Here is an 8,627-nt window from a genome sequence, read left to right on the forward strand (position 1 = left end):
TCTCCAAAAGATGTAATAATAAAATGAAAATTGTTTCTACCATATTTTATAGTCTTATATGGTATAAGCAATGGCGGATTATTATGGTGGATGGAGGCCTTGGCCTCCCAAAAATTTTGAATTTTTTTTTATAATATGTATTTTTATTTTTTTATTATAGATATTAGGTATTTTTATTTTATTTTGTTATAAATATTAAATTAAATATTATAAATATAATAAATAATATTAATAAATAATAAAATATAAAATCAAATATAATAAAGAATAAAGATTAAAAAGATTTATCAAGATATTTTATATTATTTGTCTTCATTATAGGTTGTGTTTTTCATAAATTGTTCTCACATTTCATTCTCATCTATTTTTGTTTTTGTTTTTGAAAAGAAAAAAATCTATTATTTTTTCTCTTATTTATTCTTTATTCTCTTCCATCCTCGAGGAAGAAAAGAAGAAAGTAATTATTTTGTCTCACTTGATAGTGAAATATTAGTTCAATAATTTATTTAATGAGCCTCTTTTATATGTTTATGCCTTGAGTTTCTTAGAAATTGTTCTCATCTTCCATTCTTACCTATCTTCTTTTGTTTTTGAAGAGAAAAAGATCAATTATTTTTGCTCTCATCTCTCAAATGTTCTCTTCCATCCTAAAAAAGAAGGTACGTAATTCTCTTTTATCTTACTTGATAGTGAAATATTAGTTTAATAATCTATTTAATGAGCCTCTTTTATATTGATTTTTTATTTTATGAACAGAGAAAAAAAAATGATTGTATTGTGTGTTTTTTATAATTGAATTTTAGGTGTGGTTTGATTATCATCGAATTTTCTTTTGGTATTTATGTCTCTCAATTTTTTATTAAATTATGATAAATCATTTTTTAGTATTTTTTTTAAATAGGTATATTGATGAAGAATAAAAGAATAGATTCATTAGATTATCGTTATACTAAGTTATATATTCATTTTTATTGTGTTAGTGACAATAATGAAATGTATAAATTTTGGATGTATTATTTTGGCTCTCCCGACAATGTTGGTCAAGATCCGCCACTGGATATAAGAGTTTAGGAATCGAGACCAAAGATAATTTAAATACTTCTTCATTCTTTTACCCTTTGAGACGTCTTTTATGGACAAAATTATGACGGAGTATGGGTTTCAAAGTGAACAATACCTCAGATAAGGAGTGATTGAGTCTAACAGATGTATTGAATATGGCTTGTATATGATAAGTCAATACGTTTCTTTTGAAAATAATAGAAGACAAAAAAAATACTATAATTTTGTACAAATTTTTTAAAATCATGTGTATTAGACATTATCAAATTAAAATTATAAACTACGGTCATCGTTGCCATCGTAAGATTGCTACTACTAGTTTATAGATTAAATATTTCATTAATAAACATTAGTAATTCAAATTGAATTACTAGTAAGAGTCAAACACATATAAATAATTCAAATTGAAGTATTGGTATATCACAAAATATAACTATATTGTTAAATAAGTAAAGTACTTTCTCTAGTTATAACATAATTTTATAATTGATGATATTTTTATAAGATAGTTTATAATTTCTACAATGTTTCTTAATTAATAAGTAATGAAAATAGAATTCTAAATGTAATAATAAGTATGAACTTATAAATGGATATGCATAGAAAACAAAGAGAATCTTGTCACAAAGCTGGTTAGGAAAGTGTTTTTTTCTTGAGCTTGTGGAATTCTCAATATTCTTTTATTTATTTGTCTTCAGAAATATGTTCTGTTTTGCTTGTAGAATAATTATCTTAAACTGTTATATCCTTTTTTTTTCTTGGTAAGTTATAAGTGTTGTTTTCTCTTTCAATTCTATGCGGTATTTTTCTTTGGTGTTTTGATGTGAGAAAGGGTTAGAACATTCCAAATGTTTTTGTACTTATATATTTTTTATTGCTGATAAAAAAAATGTTTTAAAATAAAATCAAGAAAATAAATAAAATTAATATTTTATTGGTTGCTGAAATAAATTTTTCGGAGACTTAAAATTGTTATTAAGTATTAGTATTATGTAAACCCCCAATGCAAAATAACATGTTATTGAAAATTTGATTCTGTTCTCTTAAAAAATATATTAAAGAGCACATACTACATTATCAGGTTATCATATAACCAAATAATAGTAAATTGTCCAAAAAAATATAATTTAAATAATGGTTGGTTTACGAATACTTGCTATATTGTTATTGATAAAATTGATTGAATTAGAAAGAAAAAAAAAACCATTGATACAAATAATTAATTAATTGATGATACAAAATTTCTAAAGCAATGTGCTGGAAAGATTATTGATGTGATTTGGCTTTGAATGAAGGACAAATTTTAGGTGTAGCTATATCGATGGAATGAATGTACATATGGGTAATAGTTGTAACACTTTATTTGGTCGTTGAAGCTATAACACCTCTTTAAGCCTTCTTAACTTACTTCTACTTTTAATTTTATTGGTGAGGCTCTAAGACCTATTTGAACCACTTGGGGTACACAATTTTATAAATATTCATTACTATGAATAACTTCATTTTGAGCCACATTCGTTGCTGATTTTTTTTTTTTTTTATCATAAGAGATATAGAAAAATATTTTTATTAGCATAGGCATACACAAAATTGTGTATTAATATCCCAACAGAAGAAAATGAATTGATTTAATATGTATTAAAAAAATAAAAACAATTTATTTCTTAATACTTGAACGAGTGAGATCATCTATGATACAATACTTCAATTTGGGTCACGTATTTGTGTCCAACATGTATCCGTGTCCAATACTTTAGGATACTTTATTCATACTTATCAATGAAGTATTGAATTTATAAAGTCGTACTACACTATAAGATTTTTTTTTTTAATAATGACTAATTTTAGTAACAAAAAATAATTAGTCACTATATAATGACCAATTTAAATACCAATTTAAAAACTAAAAATTATTAGCAACTAAAATAGTTTCAAAAAAAATATAATTGGTCTCTAAATTGATAATTAAAATACTTTCTATTAAGAATTTATTTATAAATTGGTCACTAACATTAACTATCAAGATTTTGACTACCAAAATAAGTGATTTCTAAATTGGTCACTAACATTAGCAACCGGGGTTTGGCTACCAAAATAATTGGTTTCTAAATTGGTCTTTAATTAGAAAATTGGTCTCTAACATATTTTTTGTTACTAAAATTTGTTAGAAATGGACTTTAAGCCTAACTCAACCCCACAAAACATATCCATCTCATGCATGAGACTAGAAATTAGTGGGTGATCCATTAGCGGTCTGATAGCGGGTGGAAAAGAATGTCCAAGAAAATTCGCTAGGATAGGCTCTAACCAGACTTTGATACCATATTAGGAGTGGACTTTAAGCCTAACTCAACCCACAAATCGGCTTTGAAGGTGAGGTTTGCACCTCACTTATATATTATGAAATTGTCTTATCTCTAGTTGATGTGAAATTTCCAACAAAATTGGTTATTATTTAAGAATATTCTTTTAATGGTATTTTTATGATAACAATAATTTATATTTTTTTATGTTGACAACTTTAGTACAAATAGTTTTATTTTGGATTCACACAATAACAATCATATATTTGTTATGTTTTTAAGAATCATTGTTCACTCTTCAATATCCATATATGTATCATGTCCTATTATTTTGAAAATAAACGTATCGACCTATTAGATATGAATTGTATCCGATACACGTATCGTATCCGTGCATCATAGATCATGACTATTTGTACTCCTTTTAATAGATTATACTATGATGTATTCCATCAACGCCAATTTCTTTTGTTGGAGTTCATTAGAATTTGATGTTGAATTATTTGACAGAAACAAAATAAATACGTTGTAAATTTCCATGCATGCAGCACCAGAAGTTTAGAAATGAAGATATCCATCGTATGTATCCGAAATGGGGTTTTGTTTTAGTTGTATCTATCAAATAATTCTGGAGGGTTCATATTAATTAAGATCCACTTCATATATTAATTGATTGATAGTGATGATTATTGACTATAAGGTGTTTGTGAAAAGTGTGATAGCCAATGAGAAATTGCTACGAGTCATTGTGCAGCACCACATAGCAACACTGCTATGCAATCCCGCTGGTTGGTAAGCTGATCCTGTCTTCCGTCCCAACACATTCTTGCTTTCGGAGTACACGCCTATCTATTTCTCCTCGATGACGGATATATATATATATATATATATATATATATATATATATATATATATATATATATAAAAGAGCTTATAAATGTTTTTTTGATTTTGTTAAAATTTTATTATGTATTTAAAAAAAATTATTTTGCTTTTTTATTTTATTTTATATATTTGATTTCATTAGTTGCTACTTTAAAATAAAATTGTGTGTAGTTGAGAATATATAAACAAATATACCACTTAACTTTTTTTTACTGACTTAAGATCTTATGTCTCTATCACAAGTCTAGTTAATTTACATACTTTTTAGCTCAGTATTCAACCATATTTAATACAAGATATTTTAAAATTGTTTTAGGAATAATTAAGATTTTTTTTATTTATTTAAATATTTTTTAACATAAAATTGTAAAAGTTAAACTATTATTAAAGTACGGACTAAAATTACAATCCGGTGTAGTCAAAAATTTGATAATTAATATTAGAGATTATTTAAAATTTAATTTATAAATCAATTATAATTTTTTATTTATAATAGAGATAAATTATTATATATTAAAGAGATTTTTCTTATCGGTGTCCACCTTTATTTTTTAATTTTATCTTTTGAATAATTTTATCAATATTTTTTGCTTTTAAGTAATCACTTATTTAAATTAAACTATTTTCTTTATTTGGTCGATTTTTAATCTTAACCATTTTATTATATTTTATATTCATAAAAATATTAACATATTTGTTTTTCACTAGTTTATTATAAAGATTATTTTAAATACTAATAATTTTTAATTTATAAAATAATAACTAATTATTTTTATAATAAAATTAATTGTTATTTAATAACTTTTTTATAACAAAAATAGTTTTACCGATAACAGAAATTCGATCATATAACATGAAAATTTCGTCACCAACGAAAAATTTGTCAATAATTAGGCTGTGACAACCTTATTAACAAATTGCTGTATATGGGTAATATTCACGAACTTTTGTTTGGTACGAGGAATAATTTTATAAGAATTTTGGCCATATACACTAAATATTTAAATAAAAAATATCATTAGATAAATTATGAATGTTAACGAATAAAGTAAAAGTTAAAGAAATAAGAGTCTTTTGAAATATTTTTTACTATTTAGTATAAAAATTTCGATAGATTTAGTAGTGGAAGAATATGCTAGATTTTTTTTGAATTTGTGAATAAAAGTGAAATTTCAGAGAGTCAATTCTGTCGAAATAACAGGTTCGGGTATCATGTAAAATATTTTTGAACTTCTTTTTTAGTGTAATCATTTTCATTTGTATTGTCTTAGACCCAAATGCATCTATAATTCTTTCCTCCTATTCCAAATAATTCTAAATTTATATGACAATCAACGACAAATCACCGATGACACCGCGAATCCTAGCTATTAGGAGTGCTGTTTTCCATCACTGAAGAAGTATTTCTTTTCGAAATAGAATTATGCTGAAGATCCAACAATTACATTAGAAAAATTTACCTATGCGCAATATAATAGTTATTTCATTATAACAGGGTAATTTTTTTCACAAAACTATAAAATTGAATAAATTTTAAAAATTTTATGTATATAGGTAAGTTGTGTTTACGTAACACATACTTTAAAGTGAAGTCATACAAGGAATGGACCTGAGTGCTAATAGGGACGGACCTTTGTGCTGACATAGAGGGTCTTGGTCCCCATTTTTTTAAATTTATATATAATTTAAATTATTTTTTTACAAAATTTAATATATTTTATATATTTGGTATTTCAAAAATTTTTATATGTTTATATATAGATTTTGACACTCTTAAAATATTTGTTGAAGATTTATCATTGATAAACTCTTTTATTTTATGGTTGCTTCTTTTTCATGCTTCTTTTTTATATCGTTATTCAGATGAACTCAACTTTTTTTTATCAACAACAAATTTTAATTAAATAAAATATTTGGGATGCTTTAACCCATATACAATGTATTAAGAGTTAATATCTAAATCTCAAAATTTACATTACATTCCTATCAATCTAAAAGACTTTACAGAATAGCTAAGCACATAAAAACAATTTTAATCAAACTTCCTTGATAGCTTGCTACTGGTACAACTATCCTAAGATTTGGTACAACTATCCTAAGATTTGCATAGAGAGGTAACCATGGATTCAATGGTGAAGTTTTGTTGTTCTTTAAGAGGCTTGGGCTCCCTAAATTTTTTTAACTTTTAACTAAAATATAGTAATATATCTTTATTATTTTTAAATACTAGTACGGAAAATATTGGTTTTGTTAGAGATAAAATTTCAAATAATTATTGAATTTGAAAAGGATAATAATATTTATCATGAGTATTTTACTTTTCTATCGATTAATAACTTTGTTACCAAGTTTCCAATATTATATTTAAAAGAAAACTAGTTTAAAAATTTAACCTCACTGTTCTATTGTAAATGTTCTTAACCATCCAAATTTAAAAAAATTATAAATCATATTTGAATTGTGTCAATATTTGTTAAGCATAAAAAGTACATACATTTTACTTCAATAGAAAGTTTTTTTTTTCTTGTAATAGTTTATCAAAATTAGATTGAAAAATCATTACTAAAAATTCTTATATTATATGCGATTTTTCTTGCAAATTTGTTAAAAAATTTGCAAGAAAATTTTTTTTCCTGTTATTTTTTCTAAAAATCTTAATTGGCAGGTAATTCTTTCGTGTATAATTATTTTCTACAAAATTTGTTATGAAAAGTGTTTTATACAAAATATTTTGTAAAAAAATTAGCAGCAATTTTCTGCAAATTTTGTTTCATAACAAAATTTATAAGTATTTTCTACAAAAAAAAATTCAAAGCGAAATTGACATGAAATATGAGTTTTTTTTAGTAGTAAATAAAATGAAAGATAAATTTCTTATACACAATATGATTATTTACATTATAAAAGAAATTGTTGTAAATTTTAGATTTGATTTAATTATTGATAGGCTCAATAATTTGAAAAGGCAAAGAACAATAGATTCAATATATATGATTTTTTTTTATAATTATAATTATATTAAATTACATATTTGTTGGAAATTCAAGTGTGAGTTTAAGTCCCGATAAAAGTAATAGTTATTGGGAGTTTTTGGACAATCTTCTTCTGAAAAACTCAAAAGGTTTCTTCACGACACTTTCATTCATTGTGAAGGAAAGAGAAGGAGTCCGCAGTAGGAAAACCCTCAATGCAATAAGGGAAAAAAAGTGGTGGGTGAGAATTGTTCATGTATATGAACAGGGTATTATAGGCATTTTAATGTTCCTAAATATAAAAAACATAATTAAAATAAATATTATTAATTTAGTTAAAAATTAAATCATACTAATAATAAATTATATTTTCAATATTGTTTACAGACTTCCTATCTTAACAACAAATATTCCTTGTGTTAACTTAAAGTTGCCTAAAACTAAAATTTGTAAATAAAAACCAATACATAATGATCGATTTCTTATAGTGTTTAATTTTAAAAAATTGAAAGACTAAAATTTGCATTAAAATTTTAATAGATATATTTATAATTATATCAAATGTTATTCATTATAAAGAAGATATCTATTTGATTATGGATTACAAAAAAAAAAAACTTGTATGCGACTAATTATAAATAATATTTATAATAAATACTCTATAAATATCTCTAATATACTCGTGGATATTAATATAAATATTTTAATTACTGCTTTATGGATGAAATAGAAAAGTATCCAAACTATAAATACATATTACTCTGGTTAGTGAATTTTGTTTCGATATTTTTAAGAAAATCAAGTCATCAAACTAAAGTTGTTAGTGAGAGAAATATCAAGTATTAAAAATTATTTAGAATTCAATTTTATTTATTTATTTAGATCTATCAAATTTAAGTTACTTTTAAAAAGATTAATCTTTTAAGGTAGAAGTTATTTAAATCTCTCTTAGAAAAATTAAATTTGTTTATATTAATATTTTATTATGTCATTTTATTTAAATTATATTTTAATTTTTATCTTAATTTGTATGTTAAAGAATTATTCTTAAATAATTTTATTTAGGATAAAATAATATACACATGTATTTTGTTTTTGCGAATGTTCAACAAGTATGATATGTTATTGTTATTCTTATATCTAATGGAGAAATAATTTCTCTCCTTCTCTCTCTATATAAGTTACAATTTATTTATGTATTAATATGAATTCATACCTTAATTTGTTTTAAAAATGTATTGATTTTGATAAATTAGGAAAAATATTATAGCAGTTTCCTAAAGTTTTGACATTGCATGCATGTCCGTGACAGTGGAGCAGTTGTAATTCCTAACATAGAGATCACGGATATTCTAACTGGTATCAGTCTGTGTCATAGCAGCCCTAGCTCTTCCTTCATCTATCT

This window comes from Vigna unguiculata, chromosome 1 (assembly GCF_037176805.1).
Source record: "Vigna unguiculata cultivar grain cowpea cultivar isolate G323 ecotype 2 chromosome 1, ASM3717680v1, whole genome shotgun sequence".
NCBI lineage: Eukaryota > Viridiplantae > Streptophyta > Magnoliopsida > Fabales > Fabaceae > Vigna > Vigna unguiculata.